At 49.1% G+C, this 13,373-nt stretch overlaps 1 protein-coding gene across 1 annotated transcript in view; it reads left to right on the forward strand.

Annotated features, from left to right (window-relative positions):
* Positions 1-13,373, forward strand: part of astn1 (astrotactin 1) — a 354,373-nt gene that overhangs the window by 290,138 nt on the left and 50,862 nt on the right. The gene's annotated exons all lie outside the window — the stretch shown is intronic.

Genomic DNA, 13,373 nt, shown 5'->3' on the forward strand with positions numbered 1-13,373 from the left:
TTTATGCTGTCAACAAAGCACACACAAGTGATTAATTTAAGACATTCGGGCGTTTTCTTTCGGGGTCTTCTTGCTTAATAATGGTGATTAATACCACACAATGGTAGTTTTGACAATCTAGGTTCTCCTGCACCATAAATAAAACATTTAAAAAAACCATAAGAGCAAAGAGCAAAGTCAAGTTGGGTGCAGGTCTGTAACGAGACACATTGCTCCAAAGTTATTAAAATGTTGCGTCATAGATTGCTCTTATCTGGCTTTTATACTGTGAAGAAATCACACTCCAAGTGATTCATTGAAGACATTTAGAGATTCTATTTAGGGGTCTTCTTGCTTATTAATGGTGAATCAGAATCTAAGAGCAGGCACTCATATCACAGTGTACTGAGACAGGGCTTATTGTCTTAGCTCCAGAGGACAGAGGACTGAGTGCCAGGTGAGCTCTGTTGTCACGGAGACAGTGCTGAGGTGTAATAGGGGTCTGGGTAAAGAGGAAGTCACGGTGTTCCATGCTGACTCACAGCTGATGATGTCATCGGGGGCCGGTCGGACTCCGCCCCGGTCCCCCGACCCGCCGTGGCCCCTGAGGAGGCTGTTCTGCCCCGGTGCATTAGTGACCCCGCCGGAAACACTGACGCTGCAGCCTCCCCGTGTTCAGGGGCCACCAAGGCCAGTGGGCCAGCCACGACCCCTTACGAGATAATGTGCGTTCAGAACATCCTGCTCTGAAACCTCTCTATCTCTATTTCCCTCTGCCTCTTTCTCCCTCCCTGTTTCTCTCACTTTGCCTTGCTCTTGTTCTTTCTCTGCCTCTCTCTCTCTAGAGAGAGAAAACACAACAACTTGTTTTGCCAAAGCATACAGCTTTAAAGAAAATGCACATTAAACATTGAACAATATAAAAAAGACTAGAAACAAATCAGCAGTAGCTATACATGATCTCTCTCTATCTCAGTGTCTCTGTCTTTCTGTCTCTATCTCCCTCTCCCTCTCTCTGCCTCTAACTTTCTGCCACTATCTCTCCCTCCCTCTTTCTGCCTCTGTCTCTCCCTCCCTCTCTCTCTGCCTCTATCTTTCTGCCACTATCTCTCCCTCCCTCTCTCTGGCTTTCTTTCTGCCTCTATCTCTCCCTCCCTCTCTCTGCCTCTTTCTTTCTCTCTATCTTTCTCCCTCCCTCTCTCTCACCTCTCTCTTTTTCTCTATCTCTCTCCCTCCCTCTCTCTCTCCTCTCACTTTTTCTCTATTTCTCCCTCCCTCTCTCTCTGCCTCTCTCTTTCTCTCTATCTCTCTCCCTCCCTCTTTGCCTCCCTCCCTCATCAGCAGGACTAGCGTGTGCCTGTGGCGTGCACTTAAAGGTGAGTGAGCAGCTCACCTGGCTTGTAAACCCTGAAGGTATGTGGCATGCAGACTCACCTTGCCTCTCCCTAAAGCGCTGGCTGGCGTTCTCCACTGCGAGGTCAGCGGTTGTTTACGTAACTGTGCCCCCTGAAATGAATCACGGGTCTCTTTTCAGGCACAGCCTGTTTGGGCCGGTAGCTCTTCTGTACCAGGGCGTGAGGCACCTTGCCGGAGGGTGACAGATGGACACACCCTTAGAGGAAGTCGTGCTGGGATCATACAGTCAAAAGCCCAGGGCCTTTATCACCATGGATACCTGTGTGGGCCAGCTTGAGGGATTGCAACATTAGCTCCACCGCTAACGCTAGCATCCCTACCGTGAGCAGCAGCCAGCTCGCAGTTCTTAAGAGAGACAAACTAGGACGTTTTATGAATGGACGTGGAAAATGTATCAAACACTTTGTGTATGCAGCGTAATTTCCTCTGAAACAACCAGAGAACCCCTCCCCTTCCTTCCCCTAGGCTGAAAAGTTAGCAGTTGTGAGCATAAATGAAATAACCAGAGCCCTGCTCAGAGTAATGGGAGAGGTCCCCACTTGGCCGCTGTCAGGGAGGATGGATTTGGAGTAAAGGAGCGCGCTTCTCTCCGGAGCGGAGCGTGCGTTTCCTCCGCGGAGATCGATGAGAGCGGCCGGAGTGCCCGTCCCCCCCGCCGAACACGCGCCTCCCTAACACCCATTGATTTACTGCTAACGCTGACCGACTGGAAAGGTTGCGCGCTCTAATTTAGTCGTCAAAATTTGTGAAGCTCGCTTTATTTATTTATTTATTTATTTATTTATTTGTTTATTTTCCAACCCTCTCAAGAATTGCAATTGAAGTGGGAAAGTGTTATACCCCAGGGGGAATGGTGAGTATTCACCGTTGGCAATCATACTGAACTGTACATTGTACAAACGTTTTGTTAAAAACGGTTTGGGGGGGGGGGGGGGGTTTAGAGTTTTAATGCATCGCTTATTTGAAATGATTTAAGGACAATGTGATTGAAATCTAAGTAATAGCAAAATAAATGTGTTTTGCGAGGTTTTGGCTGTGGTGTACACTACATTTCCAATGATTATTTTTATAAGCTCTCTTCCCCTTTTCTCTCCCCATTGCTGGGCCCTCTGGTATTGATTCTGGAGGCCACAGATACATTCATTCAGTTCAATTCAATTCAGTTTAATTCAATTCAATTGTATTCGCAAGGCACTTTTTACAAAGGGCATTGTCAGAAAGCAGCTTGACGGAGCTCCAGGCCTGTAGTGTACGCTCTCTCCTCCTGAGCCCAACACCCCCTCAGTCTGAGAGAGCGCAGATAGACAGGCTCCTGCAGTCCCCCTGTCCACCAGCAGGGGTCACTAGACAGCAACGAGATGGGGGAGTCACCCAGCAGACCAAATTTTGATTATTTGTCACAGTTTGCACAGTTGCATTGTGCTTATAAGATAAGATAAGATAAGATAAGATAAGATAAGATATACTTTATTGAACCCTGTGGGTTAATTTGTCCTGCATTTGACCCATCCTAATTACTTAGGAGCAGTGGGCAGCCACAGTGCAGCGCCCGGGGAGCAATGTGGGGCTAAGGGCCTTGCTCAAGGGCCCAACATCTGTGCGGATCATTTATTGTGGCTCGACCGGGATTCGAACCACTGACGTTGTGGCTCCCAGTCATGTACCTTAACCACTACGCTACAAGCCGCCGCTGCTACATTAGTTTAGGTATGCTACAGGATTCAGATATCACTGGTTCTCTGTTTGTTAGGACCTTCAAACCCCAGGTGTGTAGTGGTTTAGAGTCATAGAGGTTAAAATGAATGCAATTTGTGATACACTGTGTTCAATCATTGCCAGATAACATGATGCAGAATGTGGGTAGTGAAATTGCTGTACACAAATGGCGTGCAGGATTGTATTGAGGTTGTGTTAACGAGTCTCCCAACCGTACACGGTGGTGCACAGCAAAATGTGAAAAGTGAAATGGCTATATAAGGTGTTTTGCTGAGTATTACTGAGTCCCCTTGAAACAATTCCACTTTTCTTTTTACGCCCACAGATCAAACGGAAACTCGAAATCGTCAAATAAAGACGCACAAAATGGCAGTAACATCAATGATCCTGCTTGCGTCAGCTCTGTATGTCTAACAAACCAGGTTAACCTTTGTAGTATAGCCCATCAAAGACACCAACCTATTCCCCATGATATCAGCATTTCAATACAACTCCATTTCGCTGTATATATAAAACCTAAGGTTTATGTAATGCTATCTGAAGTCTGTAGTTGTAGGGGCAATCCGTAGAGGCAGCAGAATGAGTGGGGCAATAGTGCTATATGGGGCAATAGCACTGTCCCTTTATCAGAACTTACGGACTCCCTGTCAGCACAGCCAACAATCTGTTTTGCTTTGGGGGTCTGAGAATTGGCACACTTCTGTAAACCGCCCTACACAAGTCTGCCTGAACCCAGGACATCAGCGCATGTGGTTATGTTTGTTATTATTTTCAAACGCAGAGAAACAAACAGTTTAGCCTAATCTGTGCGTGGGAGCGCAGCTAATATTAATGAGCGAATAATTGATTTCATCATTCTCGCTGATGCCTGCCGATAAGGGAAGAGTTTTAAAGGGGTTTTGTTGCTTCTGCGTAATCGCTGTCTCGCTGGGAACCATTTATTTCAATCACCGGCGCCATAACTGGGTCAAGCCTTAGAAGAAGATGGGAAAAAAAAAGACGGAGATGGCAAAGCGAAATGGCGCACTTTCACGGGGTTACGTTAATGAACGATTAATTAGCGGAATATTTTCTGTTTTGATTGGCATTCCTCGACCGATCAAAGCGAAGCGTAGAGAGACTCAGCCCAGAATCTGCCGTCGACGGGTTGCTTTCAAAGCTCGCCGGACCTTTAGCTTCTTAAATGAGCATATTAATTATGACAGTGCTGTTAGCGCACTCTTCTTTTTGCTGATATAGCCTAATGGGGTTTATGTAGCACCATTGTGGTGATTGACAGATGGTAATGGATATCTCTGGGCGTATGAATGCCGTGACCTCAGGAGCTTGCTATCTAAGGTGTTAGTTGCCATCACCTTATTAGCAAACGATAAAAATATATTTATATCTCTGCTCATGGGCAGAACACTTGATTTCTCTAATCTGTCCAATATAATGGACAAGGGCTATTGATTCAATGACTCAGTGCCCAGCATTAACAATTCTCCAGACTGTGCACCACTATATACCTAGCCAACTGTGAATTTTCTAATCAGCATTACTTTACCAATTGACACAGAATGACAAACTGACAAAGAATGGCTAAATCATGGGCCTTTCAAAAGCCAAAGTTTGTTCTCAGGTAGTAGTGTGAAGTGGTCGTTGATGTATCAGCTTCATGTCCATTTTAAACTATTGAAACATACATATGTCTATTAACAAATAATATAAACTGTATAAATAAACTATCTGACTTTGTTTTGATCACCTTGTCTATATAATGACCAGCCAGATAATCTTTATTGCGACTTCTCAGGATCCTAGGATGGCATAATATGTCTGAAGCACGTATCCAGAGCTCTGAAGCCTATTTCTGTTCAGCATTTGAAAAAGCGGTTTACATGGTTACCTGCACACTGCAAGGACAGTTGATTTTTAAACAAAGAGCCCATTACAATGGCCATTTTCCACCAGTGACTGGCAGGCTATAGCATACGCTCACATTGCCCGCGAGCCGCGATTGGTCAGTTTTCCTCCGGCCCCCCTTCAGACAGGCGAGCTGGGCCTCACTGCTGGAGCGTAGACAGTTCATTTGGTGTCCTATCAGTTCGCGCTGATGGATATTAATTGCCTTTTTAACTCCCGCCCAGCTTAATGAGCTGCTCAGATGTCAGATGGTAATTAAGGGGATGCATTTTATCATCTTAATTACTGATATTTCCTTCCCATTGATTCCCCCCCCTCCCCTTTCTGGAGCCTGGTTTCGATGGACGGCCTCGAATGTGCTGGAGAGAAGGGCCGTATACGGACAGGTGGGGGGTATTATTTATTCTGCGCACATTCTCTAATTGCCCTCCTTTGAGTGCCCCTCCCCTGCCTCTCCCTGCGTGACGTACCTCAGGGGTCGCAGTCGGGTCCGCTGAGTATTTCGCCTGCCTGCGCCGCTTTGCAGCTTTGGCTCGGATGTAGCCCAGGGATGGGGGCCAGCCTGAGGAACACGGGAATGGAGTAGACAAAGTTAATGAAGGAGAGGAGGAATGGGGGAGCTACTGGGGAGGAGGAACTGGAGTAGGAAAGGAGGAGCAGGGAAGAGGAGAGGGCAAACTGCAACAGGAGAAGACAAACTGCAACAGGAGAAGACAAACTGCAACAGGAGAGGACAAACTGGAACAGGGGAGGTGCTAGAACAGGAGAGGAGCAGGAAAAGGAGAGGACAAACTGGAACAGGAGAAGACAAACTGGAACAGGATAGGATAAACTGGAACAGGAGAAGACAAACTGGAACAGGATAGGATAAACTAGAACATGAGAGGACAAACTGGAACAGGAGAAGACAAGCTGGAAGAGGAGAGGACAAACTGGAACAGGAGAGGAAGAAGAGAGGACAGACTGGAACAGGAGAGGAAAAGAGAGGACAAACTGGAACAGGAGAGGACCAACTGGAACAGGATAGGATAAACTAGAACAGGAGAGGACAAACTGGAAGAGGAGAGGACAAACTGGAACAGGATAGGATAAACTAGAACAGGAGAGGACAAACTGGAAGAGGAGATGATAAACTGGAAGAGGAGAGGAGCAGGAACAGGAGAGCAATGCATGTTGGGAGGAGGAGCTGGAACAGGAGAGCAGTGCGTACTGGGAGGAGGAGCTGGAACAGGAGAGCATTGCATGCTGGGAAGATGTCCCACGCCTGGAGCTGTGCTTGCTGACTCGCGGCGTCCTCACCTTCCGCCGGACAGAGGCGGGGCCGCAGAGCCGCCGACCGGCCCCTATTACTCATCGTGGAGGTCAGAGCAGACGGGCCCCTCGTGCACTCCCACCTCCCCATTAATCTCACTTCCTCTGCCCGGGCCCCGCACACATCAGGAGCCCACACACAGCGGGGCTCTATTTATCGCTCCTTTCTGAGGAGGGATTATTGTACCCCCCACCGCCACCCCCAGCACTGCTGATGCCAGTGCTCCTTAGAAGCTTTGTTATTTCGTATTTAGTCCTTTTTTCCGGATCAAACAGTAATCTCGTTGCACTGATTTTTGGGCAGACTTATGGAACAGGCTGCATGGTGTTATGTTATATCACCGGCCCAGAAACCGCTCCGCTGTCCAACTGACGTGTGACCGGGAATCGGTGAGGAAGAGAGGGGTAAAAATACACCTTTGAACAGCCGGGCATCCCAAGCGCATCACGACCCCGGTCTCGTCGTTCGCTTCCAGAGGCTTCGGTGTTGAGGTGACGGAGGTTCTCGGCCCAGATGCAGACGGTGCCTTCCTAATTTACGGCCGCAATTTCCGCTCCAAAAGCCTGACTCATCCCCCTCCTGGATCAGCTGCCTACAGGCTCCATCCCAGCCAGAGATATTTAAGGGTTCAGGAAACGGCACCTGTCAGGGCTGGGATTGGTTGAGCCACGGCAGAAGGTGGAGTTAATTGGGGCTGAGGGCCGGATGACAGGCCGGTGCGTAGCGGTTAGCGGTTAGCGGCTCCACGTTTAAGGCCAGGCGTAGAGAAACCCCCGTTGGCGACGTTTGGAGGCAGAAACATTTAATGGCGGAAAACGTATGTGTCAGACCTGGGCCCAAATAGCATTTGTTTAGGATGCAAATCCTTTTCTGCATATGACTAAGCTTGGCTGGTGTATTGGAACAAATTGAATGATCCCAAAAGAATCAAATCTGCTCATCCTTGCAGGCTGAAAATCACAAGGCAAGATCAATTGAGCGCAGAAATGTATTTGAATCCAAAAGAAGTACTATCTGAACCCAGGTTTAGTTCACGTCACGAGGGAGACGACGTACAGCCGGCACAAGAAGTCTGAGAGCCGTGCGCTTCAGGTGGGACAGGTAAGGCCTCCACCAGCCAATGAGAGGCTGAGTAACCCGCTGTGCCCGCCCCCGCGGCTCCCCTGGATACCGCCGCAGACGCGGAAACACCGTGATTACAGCGCTGTTGCTAGGGGGCTCGAGATTCTGCTCTCACATTTATTACCGCCAGTCAGCCGCTGTTAATAAACACCCGAACGCTCCGGGGTCGCCGGCAAATTCCGCGGCGGAATCCTCTCCCCCAGAGCGCCACTTCTCAACCCCTATCTCCGATGGTAAATTTCACCACAGCCACGCGCTGAGGGTCATTACCGGGTGCGCTTGTAGTATAATATACATTTTACGGCATCCTGCTGCTAATTTAAATGACAAAAGCTGTTGACGAGGGTTCTTTTATTAGGTTAATGAATACAGCCATTATCCTGTTTAAGGGGACGAGGTGGGGGTCATGTAATGTTATTGAAAAACCTTCAGGCCACTCCAGGTTGCAGGTTGAAAATCCCTCACACTCTGTCAGTGTCCGCCGTGGTGTTATATTATCCATTATGTGCGTTCAGGGCACGGTAGGGCTCCCTGCGCTCTGCAGATAGTCCGTAACCCAATTATACAGCTGTGCTTTGCTGCTTGTGCTTCTCAGGTTAAACGGCTTGTTCAAAGCTGCGACCCAAAGTACAGCCATCTGGATGTTCCACCTAGAACCTCCCAGGTCAGGCCCCAACCTATGCACAGCGCTGCCTGATATTCACACACACACACACACACACACACACACACACACACACAAATACATACACACACACACACATATAAAAACACACACACACATACCTACACATGCTCACTCACACACACACATATACACACACATACACATACCTACACATGCTCACACACACACACACCTACACATGTGCACACACGCACACACACACACACACACACCTACACGTGAGCACACGCACACACACACATGCCCACATACACACTCTCTTTCTTACACACATAGACACACACATGCCCGCATGTACAATCACACACACACACACACACACACCCAAGCACAAACAGTTTCACAAGCACACACTCACATCCACCCACACGTGCACACACATACACACGCACACACCCACACATACACAGACACACACACACCCACACAGACACACACACACTCACACACTCACACACACGCACACACACACCCACACATGCACACACATACACTCACACAGACACACACACACACACACACAGACACACACACACAAGAACACACAAACCCCCCGCATTCCCATTGTCACCTGTAAACAAGATGTCAGTGGTGCGGCGGTGAGCGGGCGGGACCCAATCAGAGGTAAATAAACGCGGGCACTCTCACCTGTCCTGCGAGGGAGCCGCTGCCTGCTCTTCCATTACCGCCAGAAAGAGCTGTCAGTTAGGAGCTGGCGGCCGGGCCCCCGCGCGCGGATAAATCAAACGTACAGAGACCGGGAGACGCCACCGACCGCTCCACAGGCCCCGTCGAATAACAACCTCCACCACGTCTACAGGCCCTGTGTCCGTGTGTTTACATGCCTCACGCAGTGCCCTGGTCCCCCCCCCCACTCCCTCCTAGCTCCACCAGCCCCGGAGGTAAGGCAACCCCCTCTCCTGGAACGTGCGTGGGGTACGGGCAGAAAGGTAACTGCCACTCCTGGAACACGTGTGGGGTACAGGAGGAAAGGTAACTCCCTCTCCTGGAACGTGCGTGGGGTACGGGCAGCAAGGTAACTGCCACTCCTGGAACACGTGTGGGGTACAGGAGGAAAGGTAACCCCCTCTCCTGGAACGTGCGTGGGGTACGGGCAGAAAGGTAACTGCCACTCCTGGAACACGTGTGGGGTACAGGAGGAAAGGTAACCCCCTCTCCTGGAACATGCGTGGGGTACGGGCAGAAAGGTAACTGCCACTCCTGGAACACGTGTGGTGTACAGGAGGAAAGGTAACTCCCTCTCCTGGAACATGCGTGGGGTACGGGCAGAAAGGTAACTGCCACTCCTGGAACACGTGTGGGGTACAGGAGGAAAGGTAACTCCCTCTCCTGGAACGTGCGCGGGATAAACGTCCCTCCTGACAGCCCAGCTGAAAGATGTGGCCCTCGGAAGCATCCGGAAAAGAGGCGCAGGTACAGAGCAGTGAGCCTCTGTGAGTTGTTAACCACCAGGCGAGATTGCCTGTCACAGACCTTCCCTTCAGTGCTGGGGAAGTATCGCGGAAATGTGCTCCCCACGAAGGGGCTACGTGATGCGCTATGGTAATTCAGCGGGGCTTGTAGGGCTTACAGACGGTGTACTCAAGCTGTGCTTAAACGCCTTCGGTATGAAAGCTATAACCAGGGCAAAACGCCTTCGCTGGTACATCGGTATGTTTACATCTGTGTTTTTGTTTCTTTGCGTAATAGCCGAGGCGCAATTTCATGTAGAAACTGAACTCGAAGATCCGCACCCGAATTTGTACCCCGCGTCGATACATTCTAAGTAATCGGCAAGGCGATCGATCTCTTTCAGAGACACGTTATGATTTTCCAGTTAAAAAGCCCAATGAGTGTTCTAACAGTCAGTCTTCTGACTGCAGAAATGATATCTCCCGGCAGATTCCCGGCACGAACGGCCGTTCGGCCACAAGCTCAGGTTCGGGGGGGGGGGAAGAAAGGTGACTCGGTGCCATCTAGTGTTTGTCAGAGGTAACTGCTGCTGCTGGGGGCTGAATCAGGGAAGGAACGGGGGATTTCTAACACGTACGGACTGTTCAGAGCCTCAACCTGGCAACCCTCAAGGCTGTAGCATTTGGTACTTGACAAAGCAACAGATACGGGACAAAAAAAACATAGTGGAGTCTTCCCACTTTGTTTTCTGTGAAAATCGCTGGTGCTAAGCCCAGCTTTGGAGCGCTTTCTCTTGCAAGCACACTGTACAAAGTGAGGGTAATTTGAAAGGCTATTTTCCCCAGTCCTGGTAAATAATGTAGTTCTCCTGCATTATCTTGTTATCCTTGAGATTTGCTTCATAACTGCCAGGATTCGGAGCTATGAGCACGAATCAAAGAACATTAGTGATTTGTTTTTCGGGAGTATGTGTGTGTGTTTGAGTGTGTGTGTGTGTGTGTGTGTATGCGTGGACTGTGTGTGTGTGTGTGTGTGTGCGTGTAGAGTGTGTGTGTGTGTGTGAGTGTGTGTGTGTGTGTGTGTGTGTGTGTGTGTGTGTAGAGTGTGTGTGTGTGTGTGTGTATGCGTGGACTGTGTGTGTGTGTGTGTGTGTGCGTGTAGAGTGTGTGTGTGTGTGTGTGTGTAGAGTGTGTGTGTGTGTGTGTATGCGTGGACTGTGTGTGTGTGTGTGTGTGTGTGTGTAGAGTGTGTGTGTGTGTGTGTATGCGTGGACTGTGTGTGTGTGTGTGTGTGTGTGTGTGTGTGGAGTGTGTGTGTGTGTGTGTGTGTGTGCATGCACGCCTGTGTCCCTGAAATCTAAAATGTAAGGTGATGTACAGTGGCACTGAACTTTCAATATTAACCATTTATTGAGCTCTAAAGGTCATTAAAAAATAATATGCCAGTCAACTCCACCAGTCAACTCCACCCACACAGTATAGTGATTGTAATTTGTATATGGAGCCTTTTTCTTGCAGAAGCGGGATGTTGAACACAGGAGCAAAAAGAAAAGCAGTGGCCACCCCCCATGTCCACAATCGCAGGCAGTGGTAGAAAGGCCAGCTTCCTGCCTGGCTGAAAGCATGTATATTCTTAAAACTGGATTCCTAACATACTAACAACTAATATCTGAGAAGGGCTTGGCCTTAGCTTTGTGCGTGTTCTGGTATATCAGTGTGGAGAATGAAGACACAGGAGCATTCGATCAGAAGGGGAGCTCAACCTTGCCCTTAACCCTTTGAAGCGTAGGTTCTTTGGAATGCTATTCTCAAAATTCTAAGTTCTAGAATCCCATTGCTTTCAATTAGGCCTTCCAATAGTGATTGTGACATCAGCATTAGAATGTTTGGCTACAAGCATTGCAAGATTTCTGCTGCTTCCCCGCAATCGCTAAAGGGCTATTCTGTAGATCTATAAAACGACTTTTAATGTGGAAATAAACTGTCTATAAATATGAAAAACGTAATTGATTTAGTAAATATTTGTTGCAGCCTGGAGGTTTATTTAGTCAGTTAAAAAGTCTTATGAGGATGAGTGTTTTTTTTTTCCCTGGCTCTCTGCACTAGTTTCACGGTCCTGAAGTTGTGGAAGTTGTTGTGGGGCTGTGTTAGGAAGCTCGTATCCTTGCTCCCGTGTACAGGTAATAGGAGCCCACGGCAGTCCAGAAATACCCGCCTTTCCCTGGCCGGGGCCCAGCTGAGGCACTGGCGGTATGTCGGGCCAGCTGTTCGGCTGCCGTTTACATCCCATAATTACCGCAGGCTCATCACTCAAGCCTCGGACCGTCCTGCCCCTGACAGCCACGACCCCACAGGGGGCGCCGGCGAGCTGATAAACGGCAGGGCCACACCTGACTCTGATTTAGCTGTGCTCGTTCGGCTAAAGGTGGAATTCTGGGTAAAAGCGACGTGCTGTTGCACGTCGTTGTATGCCGGACGTGTAGCGGATGTATGTTGAAGCAAACATTACACGGAATTTACACCTTGGATGCTATGTTAGGTTAGCGTCTTGTGGTGTGATACATTTTTTAAAAGGGAGTCAGAACCTTTCTTTAGTCTACATGTTACACAGAATCTGTTATAAATACAGTGTAGTGACACGTAACTGAACCTGTGATAACATACCAAGAACAAAATAAATTTCCCAAGATGCGACGAGACAGGCGAGGCGGTTTTCTCGACCGTGCTTAACGTCGTCACTCGCTAGGCTAGGCTAGTTCGTTTTCGCTTCTCAACCCGACCTCGACCGCACGAAAGCGCTCGGTGAGCGGGACCGCACAAGGCGGTCACGTTGCGCTTTGTTATTCATCACAAACAGAGCTGCGCCTCTCCCCCGGTTCCTGGGCTGGGAGCGGAGCTGCTTTCTGTCTCCGGGCCTCCGCGGGCCCATAAGCCCATGTCTTATTTCATTAGAGCCGGCCGCGGCCCTGGGAATTCCCCGACTGCCCGCGTCGAGATTTTAAATTGCCTGTGGATGCTGGCGACTCAGCAGTACACACTAATGGTAATCTAAACACTTCTTCTGCCCCCCTCCCCTGCTTTCACAAAATGGCCGAAACGCTGGAGCTTTAGAGGCTGCTTGCATTTGAATAAACTTCCGGAACCTTCGACTGTGTGTGTGTGACTTTCTGCAGGGCCATGCTCACTGTGTTGGAGTGTGTGTATGTGTGCATGTATGTGTAAATGTGAGTGTATGCATGTGTGTGTATGTGTGTGTCTTTCTACAGGGCCATGCTCGCTGTGTAGGAATGTGTATGTGTGCATGTGTGTGTGTGTGCGCATGAATATTTGTGTGTGCATGTGTGCTTGTGTGTGTGTGTGTGTTTATGTGTTTCTGTGTGTGTGTATGTGTTTCTGTGTGTGTGCATGTAAACTGGTGTGTGTGTGCACATGTGTGTGTGTGTGTGTGCATACATGTGTCTGTGTGCATATGTGTGTGCACATGCGTGTTTGTGTGTGTGCATACATGTGTGTGTGTGTGTGTGTGTGTACATGTGTGCAGTATCTCCAGGCCCTTGCTCACAGAGCTGGGGAAGCGTGCTTGTGTGTGTATGTGTTTCTGTGTGCATGTAAACTGGTGTGTGTGTCTGTGTGTGTGCATACGTGTGTGTGTGTGTGTGCAGTATCTCCAGGCCCTTGCTCACAGAGCTGGAGAAGCATGCTTGTGTGTGTATGTGTTTCTGTGTGCATGTAAACTGGCGTGTGTGTGTGTGTGTGTGTGTGCAGTATCTCCAGGCCCTAGCTCACCGAGCAGGAGAAGCTTGCTTTAAAAGCCTCTTTTGTT

Source organism: Conger conger, chromosome 5, assembly GCF_963514075.1.
Source record: "Conger conger chromosome 5, fConCon1.1, whole genome shotgun sequence".
NCBI lineage: Eukaryota > Metazoa > Chordata > Actinopteri > Anguilliformes > Congridae > Conger > Conger conger.